The 12,902-nt window shown below is 44.1% G+C and overlaps 1 protein-coding gene across 2 annotated transcripts in view; it reads right to left on the bottom strand.

Moving 5' to 3' along the window:
- LOC117323830 (sodium/potassium/calcium exchanger 4-like) overlaps positions 1 to 5,361 on the bottom strand; it is a 90,570-nt gene extending 85,209 nt beyond the window's left edge. The window contains exon 1 of one of the 2 annotated variants that reach the window (XM_033879306.1): positions 5,255 to 5,361. The gene's annotated coding sequence lies outside the window, so the exon portion shown is untranslated. Of the gene's footprint in view, positions 1 to 5,250 lie in introns of both variants that reach the window. The other variant, XM_033879305.1, reaches the window with a different exon arrangement.
- Between the last annotated feature and the right edge of the window lie 7,541 nt (positions 5,362 to 12,902).

Below are 12,902 nucleotides of genomic sequence, written 5' to 3'. Positions count from 1 at the left end.
CTATGTCGATATCTATGTCCATATTTCGATATCTATGTCCATATTTCGATATCTATTTCCATATTTCGATATCTATGTCCATATTTCGATATCTATGTCCATATTTCGATATCTATGTCCATATTTCGATATCTATGTCCATATTTCGATATCTATGTCCATATTTCGATATCTATTTCCATCTTTCGATATCTATGTCCATGATAATGTTATGAACATAAAAGAATCAGCGATTTCCTCAGCTAGATTATCAAGCGAAGAATATCTCGTTAGTGATGTACTTATTCGAATACATCATCACTAAACCATGTTTTTTCTACTTATCTCATCGGGGTCGCCTGTTCATGCTTTAAATATTTATTCATTCCAGTTTCAAGAAGCCAAACAAACATGGATTCTATCGATCTGAGAGTAAGAAACGACGCTCTTCATGTTCTTATATTTAATTCATTGTCTAACCAGCAAACGAAAACACATTTATTGAAAAGCAGAGCGTTTAGATGATACAGATCATGACGTCATTTTTCAAAGGGTTCTGATTAACACTACACTTTAGTAGAGATATACTAGTACTGGTCATCTATTGACTGGTCATCTATTGACTGTCTCATCTATCGACTGGTCATCTATTGACTGTCTCATATATCGACTGGTCATCTATTGACTGGTCATCAGCCTCTCAAAAGACACATACGCACTCACCACACGCATGCATGTCCCACGCACGAGAGGCCGTCCTTAAATGACCTTAGCTGTTAATAGGACGTTAAACAAAATAAACCAAACCAAACCAAAATTGACTGGTCATCTATTGACTTGTCGTCTATTGACTGGTCATCTATTGACTGGTCATCCATTGACTGGTCATCTATTGACTGGTCGTCTGTTGACTGGTCATCTATTGACTGGTCAATTATTGACTGGTCATCTGTTGCCTGGTCGTCTATTGACCGGTCATCTATTGACTGGTTATGTTTTGACCGTCTCATCTATTGACCGTCTACTGGTCGTCTATTGACCGCCTCATCTATTGACCAAAAGTATCCTTAAACATACTCAGATACACGCCCCCATGTAGGTTATCTTCAGAAAGGACTCCCTTGCATGTTTTTGTTATCGCCTGGTTTCTTCTTCTCACAAATTTCCGGTCATCTCATTCAAAGTGATGCCTCTGTTTTGGTTAAGGCAACAACCGATACCATACAATCATTGGTGTGCTTGTACAATACATGGTGCCATCGGACAGATTTTACTCGCCGAGGCGCTTAGTGTTGTCATCTGAGTCGCTAGTGTGTTTGTACCCTGCCACACTAAACCATAACCTTTCAATAACAGATTGTTGTACTTAGAGTCTCCTTTGGATTTGTCTCCGGGGACATTCAACGGATGAGACATTTTTTAGGTCACCATTTCCCTTTCATGGTACAATGTCGCCATCTACATGCACATGTACACCTCATATGAAGTTAAAAAAAACTAGCACCAAATCATGTGATGACATTAATTATTACTTAAAATTCGTTATCTTCTTACGTCGAATAGAACCTGCTGTTTTACATCAGTTAAGCGTAAACAAGACTTATACAGAGCTGATTATAAGCCAGCGGTCACGATTGCAATCTTCATTAGCAGTGTTTTATATTGTTTCCGAGTAGTCAAGCATATGATGTGAATTTCATTTTTCAAATATTTCATCTTAGTTCAGATATAATATTGAACTTCGTTGCGATGCTTGATAATATAACGGACTTATGGAATAACTGATTAACCTATTCATAATTAGTTATCAACTGCTCCCTTATACTACTGACTACTTTAACGAGTACCCCATGCTATATTTATGGTATAAGTACCGGATGTTGTAATATCGGTATAAGTACCGGATGTTGTAATATCGGTATAAGTACCGGATGTTGTAATCTCGGTATAAGTACCGGAGGTTGTAATATCGGTATAAGTACCGGATGTTGTAATCTCGGTATAAGTACCGGATGTTGTAATATCGGTAAAAGTACCTGAACGCTTCAATCACACACCCGACTAAAACGATGTAAACCATCCCCCAATCCCACTTGAGACCTTAAAGCGATTCCTTCAGTCCCGGGACAGACCTGATACTAAATACAACTATTTTTCCAGTCCCGGGAGAATTCTAGATGGTATACACAGCAATTACCCCACTCCCGGGAACAAACCTCCAGAGTATACACAACAATTACCCCCACTCCCGGGGACAAACCTCCATGGTATACACAGCAAGTACCCCACTCCCGGGAACAAACCTCCATGGTATTCACAACAATTACCCCCACTCCCGGGGACAAACCTTCATGGTTTACACAGCAATTACCTCACTCCCGGGAACAAACCTCCATGGTATTCACAACAATTACCCCACTCCCGGGAACAAACCTCCATGGTTTACACAGCAATTACCCCACTCCCGGGAACAAACCTTCATGGTATACACAACAAGTACCCCACTCCCGGGAACAAACCTTCATGGTATACACAACAAGTACCCCACTCCCGGGAACAAACCTTCATGGTATACACAACAATTACCCCACTCCCGGGGACAAACCTCCATGGTATACACAGCAAGTACCCCACTCCCGGGAACAAACCTTCATGGTATACACAACAATTACCCCACTCCCGGGAACAAACCTTCATGGTATACACAACAAGTACCCCCACTCCCGGGAACAAACCTCCATGGTATACACAACAAGTACCCCACTCCCGGGAACAAACCTCCATGGTATACACAACAATTACCCCACTCCCGGGAACAAACCTCCATGGTATACACAACAATTACCCCACTCCCGGGAACAAACCTTCATGGTATACACAACAATTACCCCACTCCCGGGGAAAAACCATCATGGTATACACAACAATTACCCCACTCCCGGGGACAAACCTCCATGGTATACACAACAATTACCCCACTCCCGGGGAAAAACCATCATGGTATACACAACAATTACCCCACTCCCGGGAACAAACCTTCATGGTATACACAACAATTACCCCACTCCCGGGAACAAACCTTCATTGTATACACAACAATTACCCCACTCCCGGGAACAAACCTTCATGATATACACAACAATTACCCCACTCCCGGGGAAAAACCATCATGGTATACACAACAATTACCCCACTCCCGGGAACAAACCTTCATGGTATACACAACAATTACCCCCACTCCCGGGAACAAACCTTCATGATATACACAACAATTACCCCACTCCCGGGGAAAAACCATCATGGTATACACAACAATTACCCCACTCCCGGGGACAAACCTTCATGGTATACACAACAATTACCCCACTCCCGGGAACAAACCTTCATGATATACACAACAATTACCCCACTCCCGGGGAAAAACCATCATGGTATACACAACAATTACCCCACTCCCGGGGACAAACCTCCATGGTATACACAACAATTACCCCACTCCGGGGGAAAAACCTCCATGGTATTCACAAGAATTATCCCACTCCCTGGGACAGACGTGATACAACAAAAAGTAGACTTGCTGAAAATGATGGAAACTCCATACCAGTATCGTGTTCCTGGCAGTGGTGACAGTGGATGTAATTACAGCTACGTAATCGGCGAGACGTAATAGTACAGTAGTACGACAGCGGTGTCAATGAGAGATGGCACTGTCTTATCTGTGTCTGAAAACGTGCCGACCACTAATTAAACCCAACCAACAGAAAGTGGAACAGGTGCTTCTGAGGTTTCACAACAGAAATATTGATGCAACAGGATATCTCTGTCCCATGTACAGGTACATGTATTAGCATACATACATTTCCTGTGTCAGACTCTAGAAAGACTCATAAAGACCACACCAAGGTTTAGGTCGCAATAGAGAAAGCACTCAAGAAAGTAAAACCGTTACATAATTGGCAGTTTTCTCATTCCCCAGCGAAAATACCACTGGCAAGAGAGACACCAATCTCTTCAACGGTAAACGTGTGCTTTCCATTCTTACTCGGTATTACCCTCGTTGCGGGCATGATTTCACCTTTCTCAGAAGAGTCATTGTCCTTGTTACATATTGATTTCACCTACCTGTAACGAGCCATTGTCCCTGTTACAGATTGATTTCACCTACCTGTAGCGAGCCATTGTCCCTGTTACAGATTGATTTCACCTACCTGTAACGAGTCATTGTCCCTGTTACAGATTGATTTCACCTACCTGTAACGAGCCATTGTCCCTGTTACAGATTGATTTCACCTACCTGTAACGAGCCATTGTCCCTGTTACAGATTGATTTCACCTACCTGTAACGAGTCATTGTCCCTGTTACAGATTGATTTCACCTACCTGTAACGAGCCATTGTCCCTGTTACAGATTGATTTCACCTACCTGTAACGAGACATTGTCCTTGTTACAGATTGATTTGACCTACCTGTAACGAGTCATTGTCCCTGTTACAGATTGATTTCACCTACCTGTAACGAGTCATTGTCCCTGTTACAGATTGATTTCACCTACCTGTAACGAGCCATTGTCCATAATACAGATTGATTTGACCTACCTGTAACGAGCCATTGTCCCTGTTACAGATTGATTTCACCTACCTGTAACGAGCCATTGTCCCTGTTACAGATTGATTTCACCTACATTGTTGCAGTTACAGCTTGATTTCACCTACATTGTTGCAGTTACAGCTTGATTTCACCTACATTGCTGCGGTTACAGCTTGCCATTGTCTTTGTTACATTTGTTTCTCTATCTAACAGGTTTTTGTCTCCTTCTGACAGGTTTTCTCTGTATCAGCTCGATGTCCCCTGTAACATGGCAGTGTTACCGTGCCAGGTTTTACGATAGTCCATTGGACCCGTACACAATTAGGTATCCACACTGACAATTGACGACCCCTCGGTCGCTGACCCCTGACCGCATGTTGACGTTAATTCCGTGTGGCTATTTAGTGTTAATCTATCCTAAGCACTCTCAGATTGTTTCCACACAAAGATAGATCTGATGTTTGGTCGTGATGTTGGCAGGTGATGTACCAATCAATACAATCGATCTGCATCCTTTTTTTCGTTAACCCATTCAAAAATAACATGGATAAGAATCTAAACTGAGCATGCGCCATGTGTTTTTCATGGAAACTAGTATCAAGATTTGCAACATAATATAAAAAACATATTAGAAGACAGTATATTAAGGAAAAAGCCCTGGCCAACGGCCGAGTGGTTACGTACTCACGGTCAGGGTGTGTCGGGGAACCGCCACTCGTCCGTCCGTGCGCTCGGCAGAGCAGCCAAGTGAGTGTGCCGAGACGTCATCTACCGACTCCACGAGATCGATACACGGCCTTACGGAGTGTATCAGACAGGGCGGGAGTTTCCAGGGTGAGCGGCATACCCAACCCAGAGATAAGGCACTTCCAAATGTCTTCAATTACTTTTAAAATGTAATTATCTATATTGGGTAGTGTTTTATGTATATTTTGCTTTTAAATTTCACGTACGATAATGTTCTGTGTTTCAACAAAATTTATCGATAGTCAAAACAGCTGTAATTTTAAAAACAGAAATCGAGTTTCGTGTTGAAGAACTATTTCTGCTATCGATCAAGCAAGCACCCTCTGGTGGTATAGGGAGGGTTTCTGGTGTTACAGACACGTGACGTTGTTTCTACTGTTGCACTGGCACTCCCGCTGTATGCATAGTTTTAATCGATCTAAATGAGGTAGGATGAAGTGCTGTCGAATCCCGTCCTAATGATCCTGTTGCGCGTGAGACCTGCACGTCCTTTTCGCGCCTATCATAGAGACACCAGGTCGACTTCTCGTTTAAGTATGCCCGATTATGCTGTTAAACTTCCACTTTATTCGGTTTATGTCTGTTAGCTAGATACGGCTCCATAAGGCTTATATTTATTATTATTATTATTTGTATGATGAGGTTTGTTAAAGGTTTGGTATGTATTTTGATTATCTACGTTTCATTCGAATTTGTAATTGGATCTAGGACCTTCCCAGGCCTTCCCTACACAAACTATATATCCGATACTCAGATATGGTTCCGTGATTGCGAATACAAAGTATAAAGCCTGAGGTGAACTATTGGTCTGCTTTTAAAAGTATAATGACTAATGTGTTATTTTACACCATCTTTCCAGTCTGAAGCAATGGTTATCCGCAATCAATATTCCGATCTCTGCTGCTCAAGTCACTTACACATCAGGCAACCATCAGGCCTGATTCACAACCGCATCACAAAGATGGGAGCCGACGGCGCTCGAACAGGGAAAATTGGAAAAAATTCACCTGTATTGGACGTTGCAACTGAATGACTGGCAACCCTTAATTATACCGGATATGACATATAATTGCGATTGTGGATGACGGCCATTAAAATTAAAAATTATTACCACTTTTGTTTTCATTCCTTAATTGGATTTGCGAACATCATAATAAAATGTCAATTTCAAAAATAACTCAAGAAATATAAATACATTGATACTCGTAGGCGTACGGCCTGTTTATAAATATGTCCGGTGTTTCTCTCTTCATGACCACTCGTGCTCTACGTGACCACTCGTGTATTGAATTCACAAAAGAAGAGACATAAATGGCCTGCATCCCTAACATGGATAGTTAAGTGATAATGACACTCGTTTTCCATTTCAGGATCTGCTTCTCATCATGCATTGCAGTCGACAATTTACTTTAAATAACATTCAGAGAAGATGGCCAAATTGAATGCTGCAGACCATTTCCTCTATTTCTCAATTGGGTGCCGGCCCTCTAATAACTAGGGAGTAAGACCCTTTGTTATCAATCTCCTTGATGCATCTAAGTGGTGCCTTCGGCAGAAATATATCTGAACGGGTGTCAATGAGACATGTGTTTTAACCGGTAACAAGGGAACAGGCCCGTGTGTGAACGGGTGTCATGGAGACAGGCTCGTGTGTGAACGGGTGTCATGGAGACAGGCTCGTGTGTGAACGGGTGAAAAGGAGACAGGCTCGTGTGTGAACGGGTGTCATGGAGACAGGCTCGTGTGTGAACGGGTGACAGGATGACAGGCTCGTGTGTGAACGGGTGTCATGGAGACAGGCTCGCGTGTGAACGGGTGACAGGGAGACAGGCTCGTGTGTGAACGGGTGTCATGGAGGCAGGCTCGTGTGTGAACGGGTGACAGGGAGACAGGCTCGTGTGTGAACGGGTGACAGGGAGACAGGCTCGTGTGTGAACGGGTGACAGGGAGACAGGCTCGTGTGTGGACGGGTGACAGGGAGACAGACTCGTGTGTGGACGGGTGTCATGGAGACAGGCTCGTGTGTGGACGGGTGACAGGGTGACAGACTCGTGTGTGAACGGGTGAAAAGGAGACAGGCTCGTGTGTGGACGGGTGTCATGGATACAGGTTCGTGTGTGAACGGGTGAAAGGGAGACAGGCTCGTGTGTGAACGGGTGACAGGGAGACAGGCTCGTGTGTGGACGGGTGACAGGGAGACAGACTCGTGTGTGGACGGATGACAAGGAGACAGGCTCGTGTGTGGACGGGTGTCATGGAGACAGGCTCGTGTGTGGACGGGTGACAGGGAGACAGGCTCGTGTGTGGACGGATGACAAGGAGACAGGCTCGTGTGTGGACGGGTGTCATGGAGACAGGCTCGTGTGTGGACGGGTGACAGGGTGACAGACTCGTGTGTGGACGGGTGAAAAGGAGACAGGCTCGTGTGTGGACGGGTGTCATGGAGACAGGTTCGTGTGTGAACGGGTGAAAAGGAGACAGGCTCGTGTGTGAACGGGTGACAGGGAGACAGGCTCGTGTGTGGACGGGTGACAGGGAGACAGACTCGTGTGTGGACGGATGACAAGGAGACAGGCTCGTGTGTGGACGGGTGTCATGGAGACAGGCTCGTGTGTGGACGGGTGACAGGGAGACAGGCTCGTGTGTGGACGGATGACAAGGAGACAGGCTCGTGTGTGGACGGGTGTCATGGAGACAGGCTCGTGTGTGGACGGGTGACAGGGAGACAGGCTCGTGTGTGGACGGGTGACAGGGAGACAGGCTCGTATGTGGACGGATGACAAGGAGACAGGCTCGTGTGTGGACGGGTGTCATGGAGACAGGTTCGTGTGTGAACGGGTGAAAAGGAGACAGGCTCGTGTGGACGGGTGACAGGGAGACAGGCTCGTGTGTGAACGGGTGACAGGGAGACAGGCTCGTGTGTGAACGGGTGAAAAGGAGACAGGCTCGTGTGTAAACGGGTGAGAGGCAGACAGGCACTTGTGTGAACGGGTGAGAGGCAGACAGGCTCGTGTGTGAACGGGTGTCATGCAGTCAGGCTCGTGTGTGAACGGGTGAAAAGGACACAGACTCGCGTGTGAAAGAGTGGCAATGAGACATGTTCGTGTATGATCGGTTGAAATGGAGATATCATGTGTAAATTGGAGACCAGACATACACCTGTAGTACGAGACCAGACAAACACCTGTAGGACGAGACCAGACAAACACCTGTAGTACGAGTCCAGACAAACACCTGTTGTACGAGACCAGAAAAACGCCTGTTGTATGATACCAAACAAACACCTGTAGTACAAGTCCAGACAAACACCTGTCGTACGAGACCAGACAAACACCTGTTGTACGAGACCAGATAAACACCTGTTGTACGAGACCAGACAAACGCATGTTGTACGATACCAAACAAACACCTGTAGAACAAGTCCAGACAAACACCTGTAGTACGAGTCCAGACAAACACCTGTAATACGAGACCAGACAAACACCTGTTGTACAAGACCAGACAAACACCTGTAGTACGAGACCAGACAAACACCTGTAGTATGAAACCAGACAAACACTTGTAATACAAGACCAGACAAACACCTGTAGTACGAGTCCAGACAAACACCTGTAGTACGAGTCCAGACAAACACCTGTTGTACGAGACCAGACAAACACCTGTAGTACGAGACCAGACAAACACCTGTTGTACGAGACCAGACAAACACATGTAGTACGAAACCAGACAAACACCTGTTGTACGAGTCCAGACAAACACCTGTAGTACGAGACCAGACAAACACCTGTTGTACGAGACCAGACAAACACCTGTAGTACGAGTCCAGACAAACACCTGTTGTACGAGACCAGACAAACACCTGTTGTACGAGACCAGACAAACACCTGTTGTACGAGTCCAGACAAACACCTGTTGTACGAGACCAGACAAACACCTGTTGTACGAGACCAGACAAACACCTGTTGTACGAGTCCTGAAAAACAGGTGGAAATACATCTGTGAGAAGGCATATGTAAAAACAAATTTAAGAAGTCAGTCGATGAAAGGAATATTTTATGGCGAAAATTTTGCACTTTAATCACAACGCAAGGACCAGTTTGTAAATATTAGAATATGTTTTACATCTAAATATAGAAATGAAACATGACAACAAGAAATATATTTCTGAAACATGTATCCTACTGCGATTGTAATTGAGCTACATAGAATTTAACCAAACACCAAAACATGTAAAATTAAAACAAAAAACAAAAAAACTTAGTCTGTGACTGACTGATTGTAACAAGAACATAACGCTCACAAATCCACACGTGGCGATGTTGATTAATATACCACCGGCGGCGACTTCTGGTAATAGCATCCGCAAAAATCACAATGTTACTATGCCAACGCTCTATATGACTATCGCCGTGTACTGATTATTAATTATCCGCAGGTTTGTCACCTACAGTCAAATATTATATAATATATATTATATAAACACTTTGTAATAATAACGATGTTTGGTAAGGGTCAGACATTAAAATAACTCCGGCTATTCCACTTCTCAATGTCCACGACCCACAACACCATACACCATGTATAGGGGTAAAGTAGACAACAACGAGCCTCTCCTTAAGGTTTCCCGAGGGCGTCACAATCAATACATTGTACTAGTGTCTACATATAAACCAACAACCTGTCCACGTACATTACGATCTTCATTTTTACCCACAATACACTAGTTCTAGTGCTTTAAGGTCGGGTATTGTCTATTTCTCCATGGAGAGGCTTCCTGGAGGAGTTTACTACAATTAATACTCGCGTATATGGTATCACGGGAAACCAATTGCATTGCTATACGACTCTGACAATTCACTTTTCCTAAAGGACATTACTTTGACGCATAGATAGATTCTTCGGCAGTAAGGGTCATTGGAGAGCACCATAAAGAACCGGTTCTGTCTCCATGGCCGGTACAATCTGTAAGGTAACTGGTCCTGTCTCTATGGCCGGTACAATCTTTAAGGTAACTGGTCCTGTCTCCATGGCCGGTACAATATTTAAGGTAACTGGTCCTGTCTTTATGACTGGGACAATCTTTAAGGTAACTGGTCCTGTCTCCATGGCCGGTACAATCTTTAAGGTAACTGGTCCTGTCTCCATGGCCGGTACAATCTTTAAGGTAACTGGTCCTGTCTCCATGGCCGGTACAATCTTTAAGGTAACTGGTCCTGTCTCCATGGCCGGTACAATCTTTAAGGTAACTGGTCCTGTCTCTATGGCCGGTACAATCTTTAAGGTAACTGGTCCTGTCTCTATGGCCGGTACAATCTTTAAGGTAACTGGTCCTGTCGCCATGGCCGGTACAATCTTTAAGGTAACTGGTCCTGTCTCCATGGCCGGTACAATATTTAAGGTAACTGGTCCTGTCTTTATGACTGGGACAATCTTTAAGGTAACTGGTCCTGTCTCCATGGCCGGTACAATCTTTAAGGTAACTGGTCCTGTCTCCATGGCCGGTACAATCTTTAAGGTAACTGGTCCTGTCTCTATGACTGGGACAATCTTTAAGGTAACTGGTCCTGTCTCCATGGCCGGTACAATCTTTAAGGTAACTGGTCCTGTCCCCATGGCCGGTACAATCTTTAAGGTAACTGGTCCTGTCTCTATTGCCCGGACAATCTTTAAGGTAACTGGTCCTGTCTCCATGGCCGGTACAATCTTTAAGGTAACTGGTCCTGTCTCCCATGGCCGGTACAATCTTTAAGGTAACTGGTCCTGTCTCCATGGCCGGTACAATCTTTAAAGGTAACTGGTCCTGTCTCTATGGCCGGGACAATCTTTAAGGTAACTGGTCCTGTCGCCATGGCCGGTACAATCTTTACGGTTACTGGTCCTGTCTCTATGGCCGGTACAATCTTTAAGGTGACTGGTCCTGTCTCTATGGCCGAGACAATCTTTAAGGTGACTGGTCCTGTCTCTATGGCCGAGACAATCTTTAAGGTAACTGGTCCTGTCTCTATGGCCCGGACAATCTTTAAGGTACTGGTCCTGTCTCTATGGCCGAGACAATCTTTAAGGTTACTGGTGCTGTCTCTATGGCCGAAACAATCTTAAGGTTACTGGTCCTGTCTCTATGGCCGAGACAATCTTTAAGGTTACTGGTGCTGTCTCTATGGCCTGGGCAATCTTTAAGGTAACTGGTCCTGTCTCTATGGCCGAGACAATCTTTAAGGTTACTGGTGCTGTCTTTATGGCCGAGACAATCTTTAAGGTAACTGGTCCTGTCTCTATGGCCCGGACAATCTTTAAGGTTACTGGTCCTGTCTCTATGGCCGAGACAATCTTAAGGTTACTGGTGCTGTCTCTATGGCCGAAACAATCTTTAAGGTTACTGGTCCTGTCTCTATGGCCGGTACAATCTTTAAGGTGACTGGTCCTGTCTCTATGGCTGGGACAATCTTTAAGGTAACTGGTCCTGTCTCCATGGCCGGTACAATCTTTAAGGTAACTGGTCCCGTCTCCATGGCCGGTACAATCTTTAAGGTTACTGGTGTCTCTAATGGTTACTGGTGCTGTCTCTATGGCCGGGACAATCTTTAAGGTAACTGGTCCTGTCTCCATGGCCCGGACAATCTTTAAGGTTACTAGTACTATTTCCATGGCCCGGACAATCCTAAAATAACTGGTTCGTCTCCATGAACTGTACCAACCAAAGTCTTTAAAATTGGTACTTGCAGCTCTCTAATTGAAACTCAGCTTCAAAGGCGAAGAAAAGACCAGTTCGCGCCTTGTATAATTTGACTATCTGGAATGTCACGTTTCTGGGTATACGCGTGGGCTTTCAGCGTGATTACACTATAAAACGTCTGTCAGGGGCCTCATGATTTCTTGTACACCCTCCTTATATAATTTCATTGTATTGCTTTAAAACAGCACCAAATCACTGGTCACAATTCAGTTAGTTTGTTATTGCAGTTGTTTATGGAGAGGTGGGAAGATATGATGAGGATGTGGAGAAGTCCATTAATTGACCTACTGTCTCGTTGAGAAACGTGGCATCATTGATGTTGAATACTCGTAGAAGAGAAGATATTTCGATTACGGCATTGATATCAGTTTTTTATCATAGCGAAATATATACATTTCATTATCAGGAGATCAATCATTAGATGTCTTCATTGAACATTTAAGATTATCTATCCAACCATTTATCTTTCAAATTTTAATTGTCCGCCTCATATATTACTCGAAATAAAAACACCGGAAACCAACGAGTTTTAAACGGCGATAGCAAAGTAACTCGATATCTTTTTAAGGATTAACTTGAATAAAATTCGTATGTTATCAAGCTATTATACAAATGTAACACACAAAAACGGAGAGTATACTCTTTTTGCTCCATACCCTGAAAATATATATTCACGTTAACTCTAATGATTAACTAAGCACATTTCTGTGGAAATATACTTTTATTTACGAACTCTTTTCTCTTGGAAATCATAACGCCGCTGAGTCAGTCAAAGCGGCGTTAAAAACGGCGACGTCTTTTTTTAAGTTATTGGCCGATAACATTTTAGCCAATGAAAATGCTTGATACAAGCAAG

The sequence above is a fragment of the Pecten maximus genome, chromosome 3, assembly GCF_902652985.1.
Source record: "Pecten maximus chromosome 3, xPecMax1.1, whole genome shotgun sequence".
NCBI lineage: Eukaryota > Metazoa > Mollusca > Bivalvia > Pectinida > Pectinidae > Pecten > Pecten maximus.
The sequence above is the reverse complement of the archived record's forward strand: the minus strand, read 5'-3'. Positions and strand labels throughout refer to the sequence as shown.